The sequence below is a fragment of the Apodemus sylvaticus genome, chromosome 14, assembly GCF_947179515.1.
Source record: "Apodemus sylvaticus chromosome 14, mApoSyl1.1, whole genome shotgun sequence".
NCBI classification, from domain to species: domain Eukaryota; kingdom Metazoa; phylum Chordata; class Mammalia; order Rodentia; family Muridae; genus Apodemus; species Apodemus sylvaticus.
Genome location: NC_067485.1, coordinates 4,512,942 through 4,534,463, shown reverse-complemented (window position 1 = coordinate 4,534,463; position 21,522 = coordinate 4,512,942).

Genomic DNA, 21,522 nt, shown 5'->3' with positions numbered 1-21,522 from the left:
TGAGTGCATACCATGTTGGTTCTTTGGTGACTGGGTTACCTCACTTAGGATGATGTTTTCCAGTTCCATGAATTTGCCTGAGAATTTAATGAATATATTGTTTTTAATAGCTGAGTAGTATTCCATAATGTAAATATACCACAATTTCTGTATCCATAGTTCCATTGATGGACATCTGTGTTATTTCCAGATTCTGGCTATTATAAATGAGGCTGCTATGAACATAGTGGAACATGTGTCTTTCCTTATTACAAGCTGGGAAATCCTCAGGGTATATGAAAAATAGTGGTAGCCTTTTCAACAAATAGTGCTGGTTCAACTGTGGAGGTCAGCATGCAGAAGAATGCAAATTGATCCATTCTTATCACCTTGTACTAAGCTTAAGTCAAGTGAATCAAGAGTCCGCACATAAAACCAGACAGGCTGAAACTAATAGAAAAGAAACTGGGGAAGAGCCTTGAGTTCATGGGCACAGGGGAAATTTTCCTGAACAGAACACTAATAGCTTATGCTGTAATATGAAGAATTGACAAATAGGACCTCATAAAATTACAAAGTTTCTGTAAGGCAAAAGACACAATCAATTGGACACAATGGCAACCAACAAATTGGAAAACATCTTTACCAACCTTACATCCAACAGAGGACTAGTATCCAATATTATACAAGGAAATCAAGAAGTTAGGCTCCAGAGACCCAAAGAACCTTATTAAAAAGCGGGATACAGAGTTAAACAATGAATTCTTGCCTTAGGAATATTGAAAGGCTGAGAAGGACCTAAAGAAATGATCAACATCCTAGTCATCAGGGAAATTCAAACAAAAGAACCCTGAGATTTCACCTAACCCCAGTCAGAAGGGCTAAGATCAACAACTCAGGAGACAGCAGGTGCTGGGGAGGATGTGGTGAAAGAGGAACACTCCCCCACTGCTGGTTGGATTGCAAGCTGGTATAATCACTCTGGAAATCAGTCTGCTGGTTCCTCAGAAAATGGCTTAATTCCTCCTCTTCTTGAACAGGTATTATTACTGATATCTATCTATCTATCTATCCATCCATCTATCTATCTATCTATCTATCTATCTATCTCTATCTATCTATCTATCTATCTATCTATCTATTTCTAGCTATCTATTTACCTATACATACATATATTTCATACATAATATATATATGCATATATATATATATCATCTATCATATCACACATATTTTATGAAAATATGTTATTTAATAAAAATGTCTATGGTTCAACAATTGTTAAAATAATACAATTTTAAAGCTAAAAGACCGAAGGACATGAAATGCACTTGTAACTTTGAATCTTGGCATCACAATGGCCTGTCACCCTGACTACTAAAGAATCCGCAGACTTATTGGTTGGCTTACCAACTGCAGTCTTCAGTATGGTATTTAGTGCCAAGAAGGAAAGTGATCATTTCACATCCATTGATTGGTTCTCAATTCCAGGGTGCACTGTAAATGTATGTATATAATAACTAATTTGATTCTTATGATAGTCCAATGGAATCAGGAAGTGTTCCATCTTGATTCTCCAGATCTAGAAAACTAGCTATTAATTTGGCAGTTTCTTCATGGAAAGCTACACAGTAGCAATATTCAGTACCATTTCCCTAAAGAAACAAAATTATCAAGTAAGGAGGGCTAAGCTTTGAGCTTCCAGGAGAATGCTTTCTATAAGTCTTCAAAAAATACCTATTGAGAACATGAGACAGGAGTATTTTTCTAGACTAACTTTTTTACCCACTATGAACACAAACTTTTCTTGTAAACTGGTCAAACTTCAATCTAAAAGCTATGAATGCTTCGGTTTTCAGCAAATTGCTATTGTTTTCATGATATGTTGTGATCTAAAAAACGTTTTAAAAATTTTAATGTTCATTCAAATAGACAGGTATCATTTTCCACATATGTTAATTTACTTTTAATATTTAATATCATGAAAGAGAATTGGTATTATTTTTCTAAATTTTCTGTACATTATTGTTTGATATGTGTGATAACCATTGACTGCTGTTCCCCCTGTCTCCTCTAATCTCATGGCTCTTAAATATTTTCTACATAAAAGCTGGTGTCTATCTACATATTCTTTGTAACATATGTCCTATGTTTTGAATAGCTTTATATTCACTTAATATATGTTTTAATATTCAAATTGTATGAGCAGGGTAGAGTAAAGAACCACTGAAAGAGTAGCTATCAATCTGTCTCTTGCTCTATCATCCATTTGTCTCTATATTCTATCTCTCATCTATATAAATTTTATATATATATATACATATATATATATATATATATATATATGGTTGTGAAAATATGTGATTCCTTACAAAGATGTATGGTTCAACACTGCTCAGTGCAGCAGTGTAGGAGAATACCATAACTGGGAAGTGGGAAGGGGTGGATGGGGGAACAGGAGGAAGGAAGAGGCCTTATGGGACCTTTGGGGATGGGAGATCCAGGAAAGGGGAAATCATTTGAAATGTAAATAAAGAAAATATCTAATTAAAAAATAAAAAAAATTAAAGCCACTAAGTGTAAGGAAGAAAATGCATGTGCCTTTTTGTCAGTTGTCATGACCCTTAGAATACTGACATCACAATGGTTCTTCATCTTAACTGCTACAGAATCCTCAGAATTCAGTAGTTTGTCTACAAACTGTAGTCACCAGTTTGGTATTCAGGAGTAGGAAGGCAAAATTCAAGTTTATTCAAAGGTTCTCCCTTCCAGGCTCCACCAAAAAGTTATTTTTTATAAGTAATTTGTTTCTCATGATAGCCTAATCATATCAGGTAGTATTCTCTCTTTATTCCTCTAGATTATTAGAACTAACTCTCAACTCAGTAGTGGTTTACTGAAAAGGTAAACATTCAAGGCACATTCCGTACCAATTTTCTATAGAAACAACATAATTATGTGAAGAGAGGTATGCTTTAAGCATACAGAACGATTTCTGTAAATCTTACAAAAAAGTGTCCAGATTATGCTTGAGGATTGTTTTATATGCAACCCTATTGTTTTAACCACCACGACTACAAATATTTTCAACAGAATTGGTCATCCTTTTTTGTAGACCCTAAACCTAAGAACTCCCTGGTTTTCTTCCAATTGTTATAGTTTACAGCACATATTGTGTTCTTTGCTATATATTTCTGAATATTTGAACATTAATTCAAATTAGACAGGAGCTACTTTCCAGACATGTTAATTTCCTTTCTATTTGTCCATCACAAAATTTAGTTGCTATTATTTTGTTACATATCTTTACATTACAGTTTCAAGTATGTGACAGCAACCATTGGGTGCTGTTCCTCCTGATTTGAATCTCATGGGCCTTATAAGCTTTCTACATAAATGCTGGTGTCTCTCTACATATTCTTTGAATGACATATCATTTGTTTGACAAGAATTATAGTCACTAAATATATAATTTTAATATTTGTATTGTATGAGAAAAGTAGAGAAAAGAAACCACGAAAAAGTAGCCACTTCATTATTATAGGGAAGGAGGTTATTATGGATTAGATAAAAATATTCAGAGGCATCTAAAAATGTTTAAAGCCGATTGAAGCTTGATTTTATGAATGCTGTCTAAGAGAGAACAGACAATATCAAGGTAGAATATTGGACATACTTGGGGGAGTGAGAGAAACATTGCCTTCATAAAGCAAAGGGTGCTTCTATAACATTTTGGGAGTTATCTTAGTGCAGAAGCTGATGGAGATGTTTGGGAAGGGATTGAAATCTAAGGAAAATGAATAACAATTTATTTTACTTCCTGTTCAGGTAAAAGTAAGGGCCAGTGTGGTTATTGACAATCCTGATAGGAGTCACTAGTCAATGGAGTGACAGTTTCTTTTCCCAGAGAAAAGGGTAATGCTTCTATTCTCTGAAAAATATTATTTTTATTAATTTTTCATAAATACTAATTTTGGTTTTGATCTTTTTGTGTGTTTGGTCCTAACCACCAGAAATCCATATGAAATCTATCTTGAGCTAGGCCATTCTTGGCATTTTAGAATATATGGACTCCCTGAGAACTAATTAGATTTAATTTTTTGGAGAACCTGTTTATTCCCGTGACCTCAACATATATTAGCTACATAAACTTTTTTGAATCCTTGTAAGTGTGTGTCTTCCTATAGGCTTCAAAGAATCCTGTGATTTTTGCATTATTAGACTCTAAGGTTCACAGTGCTCACAAGCTGTGTTGCCGTGATCTCTTAGACAACTTACCTTTAAATGGTCAAGAGTGATTCCGAGGGAGCAGAGGGATGAAGTTCTCCACAGACTCACTGGAACCACCTGAGTAGATAGAGATTCTAAGATGAATGAGGTAAGTGGCATGCCTGTCACTTACTGTTGAGTCTCTGCATTGTGAGAGCACTATGCATCTACCTCCATCTGGAACATGACTTTCTAGATAGATGTACCAGGCTGAAAGACTGGCCACCACACTGGTCCTGCAGTTGGCATTCCAGGACCCTTAGCGAATTTATCCAGAGATATATGAAAGAGAGAACATGATTGGACAGTTGTTGGGGTCCCCCACATTTTGTTGGAAGTCCAGGAAAAGGAGGAAGCAGTGGATGCCACAGTTATTTATCATGAACTAACACACAAGTCTGGTTTCATGGTGACTCAGGACAGCTTCTCAAGATTACACTAGAGAAAATGGCTATACAATTGTAAACAACCCATTTGAAGTATGTGGGTCTACATATGCCTCTCTGTCACGGAGGTCTCTACAATTGTATGTGATACATAAGTATGTACACAGATGACGGTCTTCATGAGTGAGAGATTATGCTTGTAGTTGTGAGCATTCATACATGTATACTTAGGTCTATGTGTGCCTTCTCTACCTCTATGCATACAGCATAGTGAATCAAAGACGTTGTTCTCAGGGGCTCTATTGCTGCCTTGAGAACCTGTTACCAAGGCTCAATGGGTCTTTAAACAAGAGAGAGATGTGAGAAGGCTGGGCTATACTTGTCAGGCAGTAAGGTCAATTGTGTCTGGAAGAGGTATGGAAGCTTCTCTGGATTCCTCTATGTATGAAACCATGAAATTGTCTATCCGTTTAATCATCCATACACCCAAGAAGCTGCATCACATACTGTTTTCCAGGTATGCATTGTTGTGAGCATAGATGAAAGCAGGGCTTTTCACAGACGAGCTTACAGGAGAAAAAAAACATAGATTTCTGTAGAGGACAGAACTGTAGGCATTTTGAAGGTATAGCTCATTTAAACTTACTTCAAGTTGTACCCATTTGGTTCTCACTGTTTACAGCTCTGTTCCCTATCTTCTGCTTCCATCAATATCTTTCCATACTCCTGCATTTGCCTTTGTCCCCTCTGTTGCCTACTGCACTGGTCAACAACAGTAGTTTTGACCTGACTATTGGCTTTCAGATATTTATAATTAGCAATCAGCAGTAAGGCAGTGCCAGAATATCTCTTGGATTGCCACCAGGCAATGACATTCATGTTTTGAGCAAAAACAGCAAAATTTAATCAGCAAAATTTAAAATCTAAAACACAGTGATGGTTCAGAAATGAGAGCATCAAACTCCTGCCATCACTTAGCTCTTTACAAGTACAGATTTAACAATTGAAAATACAGAGATGCACCTTCACATACAATAAGGAATGTCACCTGAACAATGGGTAGATATGTGCACAGACCATGCAAGTGTGGAGATCGGAAGACAATGTCAGATGTTGCTTTATGTTACTTTCCACTTTCATGGTTGTGAGCAAGTTTATGAGGTACCAGAACTACAATCTGGTCTTCTGCAAGAATAGTACATGCTCATAATCACTAAAGCATCTCTCTAACCCTCATCTAAGATACTTCACATTTGTTTGTTTGTTTGTATGTTCGATATTGATCAGTAAAGGGATAAAAGTTTGGAGGTCAGCAGATAATTTTAGGAAGGTGCTTTCTTTTAGATCTGTATATTGGATTTAAGAATGAAACATAGGCTACCATACAGAAAAACTCAACAAAGTAAGATTTGGCAAAACAATAGAAGAAAAGAGCTCAAGAGAAGACACAAGAAACTGAGACATATTTTTACACATTCAGAATTCTCATAAAAATACTAAAGTGTAAGATAGGCTTTGGGAAGACTTTATATACCCCAGTACACCCTATGTTTGCTGCCTCAGTGTCTGTGTATACAAATAAGTTTTGATCAGTTGATTTAGAAGGTTTTGTTCTCCTTGTGTCTAGTCTATCCTATGGAAAGTATATTATTTCTTCTTATTTTTCTACTTCAGGATTCCCTGAGCTCTGAGGAGGGGTATTTCATGGAGAAATCTCATTTGGAGTTGGGTGCTGCTCTTTCACTCTGTTTATCTGTCTCTCTCTGTCACTGTCTTCTCTTTCTATCTTGTTCTCTCTATTTGTCTCTTTCTATTTTCTCTGAGTGTGTCTCTCTGTCTGTTGGACTTTCTGTATGTATTTCTGTCTCTCTGCCTGCATAATGTCTGATTGTCTGTCTTTGCATTTTTCCCATCAGATTCATGAGAAACTGGGGAAGATCCTTGAGGACATGGGCACAGGGGCAAAGTTCCAGAACATAATGTATATTCAATTAATGACTTCTTTGTACCTTTTAAAATGGTAAAAATATAAAATATAAAAATGTAAATAAACATGCATTTGAAGCTTCTATTATGTGTATATTTAGTTTCTTTAAAGAATTGGACACTGAAAGCCTGTGTTCTCTCATTCAGCTTGGGAAAGAAATACCTATGCTAGCATTATCCTTAGCAAGGCTTGCTTTTTAATAGACAGATTGATTTTTAGAGCAGCTGGGCAGAACAGACTGCTTCTGGAAAGCATGTAGCTGCAGGCTGCTTTTGAGTGAGAGGGCAATACTATAAGTAGTGTCAAACACGTCAGATCACAGAAATGTCAACAGGCAATAGAGACTGCATACTTGTCTGTGATTAGAAATGCAGCTGGGGGGTGGGTGGGAGAACCGGGTGAGGGAAGGGTGCTTATAGGACTTTCAGGGAGTGGGAGGCCAGAAAAGGGGAAATCATTTGAAATGTAAATAAAAAATATATCGAATAAAAAAATTATTTAAAAAATTTTTTAAAAATCTCAAAAAAACCTACAAATATAAGGTTATTTCCTTCATTTTCTAACACCATTATAGTCCAATTAAATACATATGCAAATATGTCACAAAGTTGGAGGTTTTTCCTTCTCTCCCAATATGTCCTCAACTCAAGCAATCATGAATGCTTTTTTTACTTCTACCAAAGTTTTTATATATTTTTGTTGTTATGGAATATATAATCTTTCAATGTTACAATCTAGTCAATCAGTTTTGAATTACACACATACACACACACACACACACACACACACACACACACACATATATATATATATATATATATATATATACACACACACACATATATGAACTATATTTTAACAATAATTACTGGAAATTTGCATTTTACTTCTCATAATGAAATAAAATACAACTTCTTAAAAAAAAAGAAATGCAGTTGGCCCACACTACTGTCTAATATTACTTGTTAATGGATGTTGAGAGTGGTATTTCATGTTGGGATCACAGATAACTTCTGGTTCAAAGTTCAAAGTACTATAATGGTGGGAGAATAGGAGCCTTTCCAAGAGTCTTTGTTAGAACATAGGGTAACAAATGAATAAAGACAGATAAACTAAAATAAGAAATGTTGGAGTGTCACAGGACATAAGATCAGTAGAGCATGTGGGAAAGGATCCTTCCACTCACCATCTGCACCCTGGAGCTGGGTCATTTCATTGTCCTCTGAGCACAACCTGCCAAGAGAGAGCTGGGATCCCAGCAGTGCTGTCACTTCTGTGTCACTTTTCCTCCAAGAACTGTCCAGAGAGGACGAGGAGCTCATTTCATGGTTGTAGAAAGACAGCAAGAAGCTGCCATGCATGGCTGAGATCGTGAACTCAACACTTCCAGTGACTCCATCATGGAACTGTAAACCTTCAAAATGTAAGAAAAGCATGTATCTTACAAACCCTATTTAAGTAATGACATGTTATTATATAAATGACACCTACTTTGTCTGAAAATGATGTAGCTGCTTTAGTTCATTTTTGTGGCTCTCACTGTCAACTTGGTACATCCTTCCAGACCCCTGTAGCCTAAGTTTCTTATAGACAATGTACTATGAGAACTTTCTTTTTCATAGATCAGGAAAGCTATATGTTTCTAAAGAATAATGTGGCCACATTTAATATTAATTTAATGTAATTTTAATAAGTACCATTATTTTTATTTCTTACATGTTTACCTTGTTCTTTTTTGTATTTGTTTACATTATATCTTGTTTTACTTCTCTTTTGTGTTGGTGTTAATGGACCAAATTTTATGTAATTTAATGATGTATCCTCAATTAAAATATTATGTATATTCTAAAAAATTATTAAAGGTAAATCTATCAGAATTACACCAGACTTCTCACTAGAGACTATGAAAGCTAGAAGGTCCAGAGCTGATCTCATTCTGACCCTAAGAGAACACAAATGAAAGCCTAGACTACTATACCCAGCAAAACTCTCAATTACCATAGATGAAGAAATCACGGTATTCCATGACAAAACCAAATTTACACAATATCATTTACCAAATCCAGTCCTTCAAAGGATAATTAATATAAATCTCCAACACAATGATGGAGAAAAGCAACAATGTAATCTCCTATTAAGAAACCAAACGATGGAAGCCACATAAACATAACTCCACTTTTAACAAGAACAATACCAGGAAACAACAATCTCTTTTCCTTTTCTCTTAATATCAATGGACTCAATCAGCCAATAAAAATATATAGACTAAAAAAAAAATAAAAAAAATAAAACATATACTAACAGACAGGATACAAAAACATGTCCCAATATTGAGTGGCAGGCAAGAAACCCACCTCAGTGAAAAAGATCACTACCTAAAATTCAAAGGAAGGAAAATAATTTTCCAAGCAAATGGTCCCAAGGACCAAGCTGTAATAGCCATTCTAATATCCAATAAAATCGACTTCCCACTAAAAGTTATCAAAAAAGATAAGGAACCCCTGCGGCGGCGGCGGCGGTGGTGGCAGTGCAGCAGTGGCTGGTCCAGCTGAAGGGCCATCAGCAGTGGAACCAAGGCGACACAGGGTCCAGTTAGGCCCTGCGCCCACGACCACTGACCTTCGCTGACCAGCTGGGCGGCAAGCAGCTGCAGTTGTTGTGCGGCGCCTTTCCTGCATGGAAGCCACTTCAGAACTCGGCCTCCCACCAATCAGGAGAGGCTCATCCATCTTGGTTCCGGACTCCAGGGATCGGACAGACTGAGGAACACAAACATAATCCGAGGCCAACACTGCGGTGGTCTGAGCCCGACGGGCGTTGGCCTGCACCCAGGCCCTGGGCTGGTCGGGGGGCCATGGGGTGCCAACCCAGCCAGGAGGTTTTTTGCCCAGGTCTGCTCGCGCGCCGCCATTTTGCCTGCAGGACGACAGAGAGCTCTGGCGGGCAGACCTGTAACAGGCATAGCCTGAGGCTAACAAAGCGGGGGTCTAGGCCCCAAAAGGCACAGGACTGACCCCAAGAACTGGGCGGCTTGGTGGGCCATCTGTGAGTCAACCCGCCCAGGAGGTTGTTAGCACAGCAGACTCTCCCGGCGCTTTCAGGGAGCGCGGGCGCGCACGCCCACCATCCTAGTCACCTGGTGGACCCAATTAACAGTCATAGACCTGGGGGAACTTTGCTCGGACCTTGGCCTCCCAGGCTTTTGCCTGGACTCAGGGACTGGGCAGTCAGGCTAACCTTGTGTGCGCCAGCCCAGTTGGGGAATCGGCTGCCCAGCAGAGTGAGCGGAACACAGGGGAGGTCACAGCAGCATACACCATTGGCACTCCCTGGGGGTGCACACGGGCTCCATCTGGTCCACAGACACAATCTGGGGCAAGGCCTCAGGTGGAAGCCCTCAGCTCAACTCTCTCCGCTTCTGGATCCAGATCAGCCTGGGCGGCCACACCACATCTCCAAGTCCTGCAAGAGGCTAGCTGGGCTTCCGGGCGGCCAGCTGGGAGAAGTCATTGTGCTCAGGTGAATCCAGCGGGCCCCAGCGGGAGCCTTCGGGTGACCGCTTTGGGATCTGAACAGCCTGGGCAGCAGCACCCTGTCTACAAGCAGTGCAGGAGGTAAGCTGTGCACCAGAGGCCAACTGAGAAGGGGCAGCTTGCACTGGTGAGTCCAGCACTGACAAGACCAAGTAACACCAGTGAGAACTAGATGGCAAAAGGCAAACGCAGGAACATCACTAACAGAAATCAAGGCAATATGGCAACATCTGAACCCAATTCTCCTCTACCAACATGTCCTGGATACCCCATCACACCAGTAAAACAAGATTTGGATTTAAAATCACTGGTCATGATGCTGGTACAGGAACACATGAAGGACATACTTAAAGAAATTCAGGAGAAAATGGATCAAAAGTTAGAAGCCCTTGCAAGGGAAACACAAAAATCATTGAAAGAAATCCAGTAGAATACAAAAGCCAACAAGGAGGAAATGCAAAAAACACTTAAAGAAATACAGGAGAACTTTGGTCAACAGGCTGAGGTCATGAAAGAGGAAACACAAAAATCTCTTTAAAAATTACAGGAAAGCACAAACAAGCAAGTGAAGGAGCTAAGCAAAACCATCCAGGATGTAAAATCAGAAGTAGAAACAACTAAGAAAACTCAAAGGGAGACAACTTTGGAGATAGAAAGCCTTGGGAAGAAATCAGGGGACAGAGATGCAAATATCAACAACAGAATACAAGAGATAGAAGAAAGAATCTCAGATGCTGAAGATTCCATAGAAACCATGGACTCAACAGTTAAAGAAAATGCAAAATGCAAAAAGCTTGTAAGCCAAAATATCCAGGAAATCCAGGACACAATGAGAAGACCAAACCTAAGGATTATAGGCATAGATGAGAGTGAAGATTTACAACTTAAAGGGCCAGCAAATATCTTCAATAAAATTATGGAAGAAAACTTCCCTAACCTAAAGAGAGAGATGTCCATGAATATACAAGAAGCCTACAGAACTCCAAACAGACTGGACCAGAACAGAAATACTTCCCGTCACATAATAATCAAAACACCAAATGTTCTAAACAAAGAAAGAATACTAAAGGCAGTAAGAGAAAAAGGCCAAGTAACATATAAAGGAAGACCTATCAGAATCACAGCAGACTTTTCACCTGAGACTATGAAGGCTAGAAGGTCCTGGGCAGATCTTATGCAGACTCTAAGAGAACACAAATGCCAACCAAAACTACTATATCCAGCAAAACTCTCAATCACCATAGATGGAGAAACTAAGATATTTCATGACAAAACCAAGTTTACCCAATATCTATCCACAAACCCAGCCCTAAAAAGGATAATAGGAGGACAAGACCAATACAAGGAGGGAAACTTCACCCTGGAAAAAGCAAGATAGTAACCTTTCATCAAACCCAAAAGAAGTTAAGCATTCAAATTTAAAAAATAATGGCAAAAATGATAGGAAGTAACAATCACTATTCCTTAATATCTCTTAACATCAATGGACTTAATGCCCCAATAAAAAGACACAGACTAACTGAAAGAATACGTAAACAGGACGCTACAATTTGCTGCTTACAGGAAACACACCTCAGGGTCAAAGACAAACACTACCTTAGAGTAAAAGGCTGGAAGACAATTTTACAAGCAAATGGTCTCAGGAAACAAGCTGGAGTAGCCATTTTAATATCAGATAAAATTGACTTTCAACCCAAAGTCATCAAAAGAGACCCTGAGGGACACTTCTTGCTGGTCAAAGGAAAAATACAAAAAGAAGAACTGTCAATCATGAACATCTATGCCCCAAATGCAAGGGCACCCTCTTTCGTAAAAGAAACTTTATTAAAACTAAAAGCACACATTGCACCTAACACAATAATTGTGGGTGACTTCAACACTGAACCTTCCTCAATGGACCGATCAGGAAAACAGAAACTAATCAGGGACACAATGAAACTAATTGAAGCTTTGGACCAATTAGATTTAACAGATATATATAGAACATTCTATCCTAAAACAAAAGAATATACCTTTTTCTCAGCACCTCATGGTACCTTCTCCAAAATTGACCATATAATTGGTCACAAGACAGACCTCAACAAATATAAGAAGATAGAACTAATACCATGCCTCCTATCTGATCACTATGGAGTAAAAGTGGTCTTCAATAGCAACAGAAACAACAGAAAACCCACATACACGTGGAAACTGAACAATACTCTACTCAATGATACCTTGGTCAAGGAAGAAATAAAGAAAGAAATTAAAGACTTTTTAGAACACAATGAAAATGAAAACACAACATACCCAAATCTATGGGACACAATGAAAGCAGTGCTAAGAGGAAAACTCATAGCCCTGAGTGCCTCCAAAAAGAAAATGGAGAGAGCATACATTACCAGCTTAATGACACACCTGAAAGCCCTAGAACAAAAAGAAGCTATTTCGCCCAGGAGGAGTGGAAGGCAGGAAATCATCAAACTCAGGGCCGAAATCAATCAAGTAGAAACAAAGAGAACCATACAAAAAATCAACAAAACCAGGAGCTGGTTCTTTGAGAAAATCAACAAGATAGATAAACCCTTAGCCAGACTGACCAAAGGGCACAGAGAAAGTATCCAAATTAACAAGCTTAGAAATGAAAAGGGGGATATAACAACGGAAACTGAGGAAATCCAAAAAATCATCAGATCCTACTACAAGAGCCTGTAATCAACACAACTGGAGAATCTGGAGGAAATGGACAATTTCCTTGACAGATACCCAATACCAAAATTAAATCAGGACCAACTAGACCATCTAACCAGTCCCATAATGCCCAAAGAAATAGAAGGAGTCATAGAAAGTCTTCCAACCAAAAAAAGCACAGGACCAGATGGCTTCAGTACAGAATTCTACCAGACCTTCAAAGAAGAGTTAACACCCATACTCTTCAAACTCTTCCACAAAATAGAAACAAAAGGAACACTACCCAATTCCTTCTACGAAGCCACAATTACGCTGATACCAAAGCCACAAAAAGATCCAACAAAGAAAGAGAACTTCAGACCAATTGTCCTTATGAACATAGATGCAAAAATACTCAATAAAATTCTTGCCAACCGAATCAAAGAACACATCAAAACGATCATCCACCATGATCAAGTAGGCTTTATCCCGGGAATGCAGGGTTGGTTCAATATATGGAAATCCATCAATACAATCCACTACATAAACAAACTCAAAGAACAAAACCACATGGTCATTTCATTGGATGCTGAAAAAGCATTTGACAAAATTCAGCATCCTTTCATGCTTAAAGTCTCGGAGAGAACAGGAATTCAAGGCCCATACCTAAACATAGTAAAAAGCAATATACAGCAAACCTGTAGCCAGCATCAAACTAAATGGAGAGAAACTTGAAGCAATCCCACTGAAATCAGGGACCAGACAAGGCTGCCCCCTTTCTCCTTATATTTTCAATATTGTACTTGCGGTACTAGCTCGGGCAATTCGACAACATAAGGAGGTCAAAGGGATACAAATTGGAAAGGAAGAAGTCAAACTATCATTATTTGCAGACGACATGATCGTCTACCTAAGTGACCCAAAGAACTCCACTAGAGAGCTCCTACAGCTGATAAACAACTTCAGCAAAGTGGGGGGTTATAAAATCAACTCAAGCAAATCAGTGGCCTTCCTATACTCAAAGGATAAGCAGGCTGAGAAAGAAATTAGGGAAATGACCCCCTTCACAATAGCCACAAACAGTATAAAGTATCTTGGGGTGACTCTTACCAAACATGTGAAAGATCTGTATGACAAGAACTTCAAGACTCTGAAGAAGGAAATGGAAGAAGACCTCAAAAAATGGGAAAACCTCCCATGCTCATGGATCAGTAGAATCAATATAGTTAAAATGGCCATTCTGCCTAAAGCACTATACAGATTCAATGCAATACCCATCAAAATCCCAACTCAATTCTTCACAGAGTTAGAAAGAGCAATTATCAAATTCATCTGGAACAACAAATAACCCAGGATAGCTAAAACTATTCTCAGCAACAAAAGAAAATCTGGGGGAATCAGTATCCCTGACCTCAAGCAATACTACAGAGCAATAGTGTTAAAAACTGCATGGTATTGGTACAGTGACAGGCAGGAGGATCAATGCAACAGGATTGAAGATCCAGAAATGAACCCACACACCTATGGCCACTTGATCCTCGACAAAGAGGCTGAAAACATCCAATGGAAAAAAGATAGCCTTTTCAACAAATGGTGCTGGTTCAACTGGAGGTCAGCATGCAGAAGAATGCGAATTGATCCATCCTTGTCTCCTTGTACTAAGCTCAAATCCAAATGGATCAAGGACCTCCACATAAAGCCTGCCACTCTGAAGCTAATAGAAAAGAATCTGGGGAAGACCCTTGAGGACATCGGTACAGGGAGAAAGTTTCTGAACAGCACACCAATAGCGTATGCTCTAAGATCAAGAATTGACAAATGGGACCTCATAAAATTACAAAGTTTCTGTAAGGCAATGGACAGCATCCAGAGGACAAATCGGCAACCAACAAATTGGGAAAAGATCTTCACCAATCCTACATCAGATAGAGGGCTAATATCCTATATATATAAAGAACTCAAGAAGTTAGACTCCAGAAAACCAAACAACCCTATTAAAAAATGGGGTACAGAGTTAAACAAAGAATTCTCACCTGAATAACTTCGGATGGCGGAGAAGCATCTTAAAAAATGCTCAACTTCATTAGTCATTAGGGAAATGCAAATCAAAACAACCCTAAGATTTCATCTTACACCAGTCAGAATGGCTAAGATTAAAAATTCAGGAGACAGCAGGTGTTGGAGAGGGTGTGGAGAAAGAGGAACACTCCTCCACTGCTCGTGGCATTGCAAATTGGTACAACCACTCTGGAAATCAGTCTGGCGGTTCCTCCGAAAACTGGGCACCTCACTTCCAGAAGATCCTGCTATACCACTCCTGGGCATATACCCAGAACACTCCTCACCATGTAATAAGGATACATGTTCTACTATGTTCATAGCAGCCCTATTTATAATTTCCAGATGCTGGAAAGAACCCAGGTATTCCTCAACAGAAGAGTGGATGCAAAAAATGTGGTATATCTACACAATGGAGTACTATTCAGCCATTAGAAACAATGAATTCATGAAATTCTTAGGCAAATGGATGGAGCTAGAGAATATCATACTAAGTGAGGAAACCCAGACTCAAAAGGTGAATCATGGTATGCACTCACTAATAAGTGGATATTAACCTAGAAAACTGGAATACCCAAAACATAATCCACACATCAAATGAGGTACAAGAAGAAAGGAGGAGTGGCCCCTGGTTCTGGAAAGACTCAGTGAAACAGTATTCGGCAAAACCAGAACGGGGAAGTGGGAAGGGGTGGGAGGGAGGACAGGGGAAGAGAAGGGGGCTTACGGGACTTTCGGGGAGTGGGGGGGCTAGAAAAGGGAAATCATTTGAAATGTAAATAAATTATATCGAATAAAAAAATTAAAAAAAAAGATAAGGAAGGACACTTCATACTCATCAAAGCAAAAATATACCAAGAAGAACTCTAAACCTTGAACATCTATGCCCCAAATGCAAGGGTATCCATGCGCATAAAGTGCAGTTTACTACAGCTCAAAGCACACACTATACCTCACACAATAATAGTGGGAGACTTCAACACACCACTATCATCAATGGACAGATCATAGAAACAGAAACTAAACAGAGAAATAGTGAAACTAACAGAAGTTATTTACTAAATGGTTCTAACATATCTATAGCATATTTTATCCTAAAACAAAAGAATATACCTTCTTCTGAGCATCTCATGGTAACCTCTCCAAAACTGACCATATATTCAGGCACAAAACAGGCTTAAACAGATACAAGAAGATTAAAATAATTGCATGCTTCCTAACGGATCACCAATGATTAAGGCTGATCTTCGAAAAATGCAATAGAAAGCCCATATACATGTGGAAACTGAACAGCCCTCTCCTCAATGATAACTTGGTCAAGAAAGAAATAAAGAATCCAAAGACTTTTAGAATTTAATGATATGAAGCCACAACATACAAAAACGTATGGGACACAATGAAAGCAGTCCTAAGAGTAAATCTCATAGCTCTAAATGCCTCCAAAAAGAAACTGGAGAGAATATACACTAGCAGCTTGACAGCACATCTGAAAACTCTAGAACAAAAAGGAGTACATACACCCAAAAGGAGTAGACAGCACAAAATAATCAAACTCAAAGCTGAAAGAAAACCAATAGAAACAAATACTATGAAAAAAATCAACCAATCGAGGAGTGGTTGTTTGAGAAAATCAACAAGATAGAGAAACTATTGGCTTGAATAATAGGGGGCACAAAGACATATCGCAACTAACAAACATATAAAGGAAAAGAGAGCCATACAACAGAAACTGGGGAAATCCAAAAAGTCATCAGATCCTACTACACAAGCCTTTACTCAACAAAAGGGAAAATTTTGGAAGAAGTGGAAAATTTCTTAGACAAACACCAGTTATCAAAGTTAAATCATGATCAGATAAAATATCTAAACAATCCTATAACCCTTAGTGAAATAGAAGCAGTCTGCAATAGTCTCCCAACCAGGAAATGCCCAGGACCAGATGGGTACAGAGGTCTATCAGAACTTTAAAGAAGACCTTATACCGACACTCTCCAAACTATTCCACAAAATACAAATAGAAGGAACACTACCCAATTAGTTTTACGAAGTTACAATTACTCTGACACCTAAACCACTCAAAGGCACTACAAAGAAGAAAAACTTAAGACTAATTTCATTTATGAATATCAATGTAAAAATACTCAATAAAATTCTGGCAAATTGAATCCAAGAACAAATCAAACCATCATCCATCATGATCAAATAGGCTTTATCCTATGGATGGAGAAAATGTTCAATATAAGGAAATCTATCAAGCTAATGCACTATATAAACGAATTCAAAGTAAAAAATCATATGATCATTTCATTAGATGCTGAGAAAGCATTTGACAAAATCCAACACTCATTCATGATAAAGTCTTGGAAAGGCCAGGGATTTATGGTCCATAACAAAACATAGTAAAAGCAATATACAGCAAACTGATAGGCAACATCAAACTAAATGGAGAGAAACTTGAAACAATCCACTAAAATAAAGCACTGGAACAGGCTAACCATCTTTTCCATACTAATTCAATATTATACTTGAATTATTAGCTAGAGCAATTAAACAACAAAAAGAGCTCAAAGTAATACAAATTTGAAAGTGATAAAAATATCACTATTTGCAGATGATATGACAGTATAATTAAGTAACCAAAAAATTCCACCAAAGTATACCTAAACATGATTAACAACTCCAGCAAAGTGGCTGGATATAACATTAACTCAAATCAGTGGCTTTCCTCTGCTGAATGGAAAGATCTGTATTACAAGAACGTTAAGTCTCTGAAGAAAAAAAATGATGAAAGTCTCAGAAGATAGAAAGATCTTCCATGCTAATGGATTGGCAGGCAGGGTAATTATAGTAGAAGTAACCATCTTGCCCAAAGCAATCTTAAGATTCAATGCTATTTCCATCAAAATTCCAACTCAATTCTTCATAGACCTAGAAAGAGCTATTTGCGATTTTCATCAGACTAACAGAAAACACAGGAAAGGGGAAATGTTCTAAACACTAAAAAAAATTCTGGCAGAAACACCATCCCTGACCTCTAGCTATACTACAGAGCAATTGTGACAAAATCTGCATGGTATTAGTAAGTGAAAGGCATGTAGATCGTTGGAATAGAATTGAAGACCCAGAAATGATGCCACACACTTATTGTCACTTGATCTTTCACAAAGGAGCTAAAATCATTCAGTGGAAAAAAAGACAGTATTGTCATGAAATGTTGCTGCTTCAACTAGTGATTGCCATGTAGAAGAATGCAAATCAATCCATACATATCCATTTGTACAAACCTCAGGTCAGTGTTGATCAAGGACTTCTAAATAAAATCAGATACACTGAAACTAATAGAAAAGAAAATGGGGAAAGCCTCAAGCAATGGGAAAAGAGGAAAATTTCCTGGATAGAACACCAATAGCTTGTGCTTTAAGACCACAAATTGACAAATGGAACGTCATACAATTGCAAAGCTTCTGTAAGGCAAAGGACACTATCAATAGGACAAAATTTCAAACAACAGATTAGGAAAAGATGTTTATCAACCCTACATCCAGGAGAGAGATAATATCTAATTTATTCAAAGAACTCAAAAAGTTAGACTCCCAAGAAACATATAGCCCTATTAAAAATGGATTAAAGATATAAACAGAACTCTCTCCACTTCAGATCAGCCTGGGCGGCCGCACCTCATCTCCAGATCCCTCAAGAGGCTAGCGGGGGCTTCCAGGCGGCCAGCTTGGAGAAGTCGTGTGCTCCGGTAAATCCTGTGGGCCCCAGCGGGAGCCTTCAGGTGCCTGCTTCGGGATCTGAACAGCCTGGACATCAGCACCCTGTCTACAGGCACTGCAGGGTGTAAGCTGTGCACCAGAGGCCAAAGGGGAAGGGGCAGCTTGCACTGGTGAGTCCAGCACTGACAAGACCAAGTAACACCAGTGAGAACTAGATGGCAAAAGGCAAATGCAGGAACGTCACTAACAGAAATCAAGGCAATATGGCAACATCTGAACCCAATTCTCCTCTACCAGCATGTCCTGGATACCCCATCACACCAGTAAAACAAGATTTGGATTTAAAATCACTGGTCATGATGCTGGTACAGGAACACATGAAGGAAATACTTAAAGAAATTCAGGAGAAAATGGATCAAAAGTTAGAAGCCCTTGCAAGGGAAACACAAAAATCATTGAAAGAAATCCAAGAGAATATAAAAGCCAACAAGGAGGAAACGCAAAAATCACTTAAGAAATACAGGAGAACTTTGGTCAACAGGCTGAGGTCATGAAAGAGGAAACACAAAAATCTCTTAAAGAATTACAGGAAAGCACAAACAAGCAAGTGAAGGAGCTAAGCAAAACCATCCAGGATCTAAAATCAGAAGTAGAAACAACTAAGAAAACTCAAAGGGAGACAACTTTGGAGATAGAAAGCCTTGGGAAGAAATCAGGGGACAGAGATGCAAATATCAACAACAGAATACAAGAAATAGAAGAAAGAATCTCAGATGCTGAAGATTCCATAGAAACCTTGGACTCAACAGTTAACGAAAATGCAAAATGCAAAAAGCTTGTAAGCCAAAATATCGAGGAAATCCAGGACACAATGAGAAGACCAAACCTAAGGATTATAGGCATAGATGAGAGTGAAGATTTACAACTTAAAGGGCCAGCAAATATCTTCAATAAAATTATGGAAGAAAATTTCCCTAACCTAAAGAGAGAGATGTCCATGAATATACAAGAAGCCTACAGAACTCCAAACAGACTGGACCAGAACAGAAATACTTCCCGTCACATAATAATCAAAACACCAAATGTTCTAAACAAAGAAAGAATATTAAAGGCAGTAAGAGAAAAAGGCCAAGTAACATATAAAGGAAAACCTATCAGAATCACAGCAGACTTTTCACCTGAGACTATGAAGGCTAGAAGGTCCTGGGCAGATCTCATGCAGACTCTAAGAGAACACAAATGCCAACCAAAACTACTATATCCAGCAAAACTCTCAATCACCATAGATGGAGAAACTAAGATATTTCACGACAAAACCAAGTTTACCCAATATCTATCCACAAAACCAGCCCTACAAAGGATAATAGGAGGACAACACCAATACAAGGAGGGAAACTTCACCCTGGAAAAAGCAAGATAGCAACCTTTCATCAAACCCAAAAGAAGTTAAGCAATCAAATTTAAAAAATAACGTCAAAAATGATAGGAAGTAACAATCACTATTCCTTAATATCTCTTAACATCAATGGACTTAATGCCCCAATAAAAAGACACAGACTAACTGAAAGGATACGTAAACAGGACCCTACATTTTGCTGCTTACAGGAAACACACCTCAGGGTCAAAGACAAACACTACCTTAGAGTAAAAGGCTGGAAGACAATTTTACAAGCAAATGGTCTCAGGAAAAAAGCTGGAGTAGCCATTTAAATATCAGATAAAATTGACTTTCCACCCAAAGTCATCAAAAGAGAATCTGAGGGACACTTCTTGCTGGTCAAAGGAAAAATACAACAAGAAGAACTCTCAATCCTGAACATCTATGCTCCAAATGCAAGGGCACCCTCTTTCATAAAAGAAATTTTATTAAAACTCAAAGCACACATTGCACCTAACACAATAATTGTGGGTGACTTCAACACTGCACTTTCCTCAATGGACCGATCAGGAAAACAGAAATTAAACAAGGACACAATGAAACTAATTGAAGCTTTGTACCAATTAGATTTAACAGATATATATAGAACATTCTATCCTAAAACAAAAGAATATACCTTTTTTTCAGCACCTCATGGTACCTTCTCCAAAATCGACCATATAATTGGTCACAAGACAGACCTCAACAAATATTAGAAGATCGAACTAATCCCATGCCTCCTATCTGATCACTATGGAGTAAAAGTGGTCTTCAATAGCAACAGAAACAACAGAAAACCCACATACATGTGGAAATTGAACAATACTCTACTCAATGATACCTTGGTCAAGGAAGAAATAAAGAAAGAAATTAAAGACTTTTTAGAACACAATGAAAATGAAAACGCAACATACCCAAATCTATGGGACACAATGAAAGCAGTGCTAAGAGGAAAATTCATAGCCCTGAGTGCCTCCAAAAAGAAAACGGAGAGAGCATACATTACCAGCTTAATGACACACCTGAAAGCCCTAGAACAAAAAGAAGCTATTTCACCCAGGAGGAGTAGAAGGCAGCAAATCATCAAACTCAGGGCTGAAATCAATCAAGTAGAAACAAAGAGAACCATACAAAAAATCAACAAAACCAGGAGCTGGTTCTTTGAGAAAATCAACAAGATAGATATACCCTTAGCCAGACTGACCAAAGGGCACAGAGAAAGTATCCAAATTAACAAACTTAGAAATGAAAAGGGAGATATAACAATGGAAACTGGGGAAATCCAAAAAATCATCAGATCCTACTACAAGAGCCTGTACTCAACACAACTGGAGAATCTGGAGGAAATGGACAATTTCCTGAACAGATACCAAATACCAAAATTAAATCAGGACCAACTAGACCATCTAAACAGTCCGATAAAGCCTAAAGAAATAGAAGGAGTCATAGAAAGTCTTCCAACCAAAAAAAGCACAGGACCAGATGGTTTCAGTGCAGAATTCTACCAGACCTTCAAAGAAGAGTT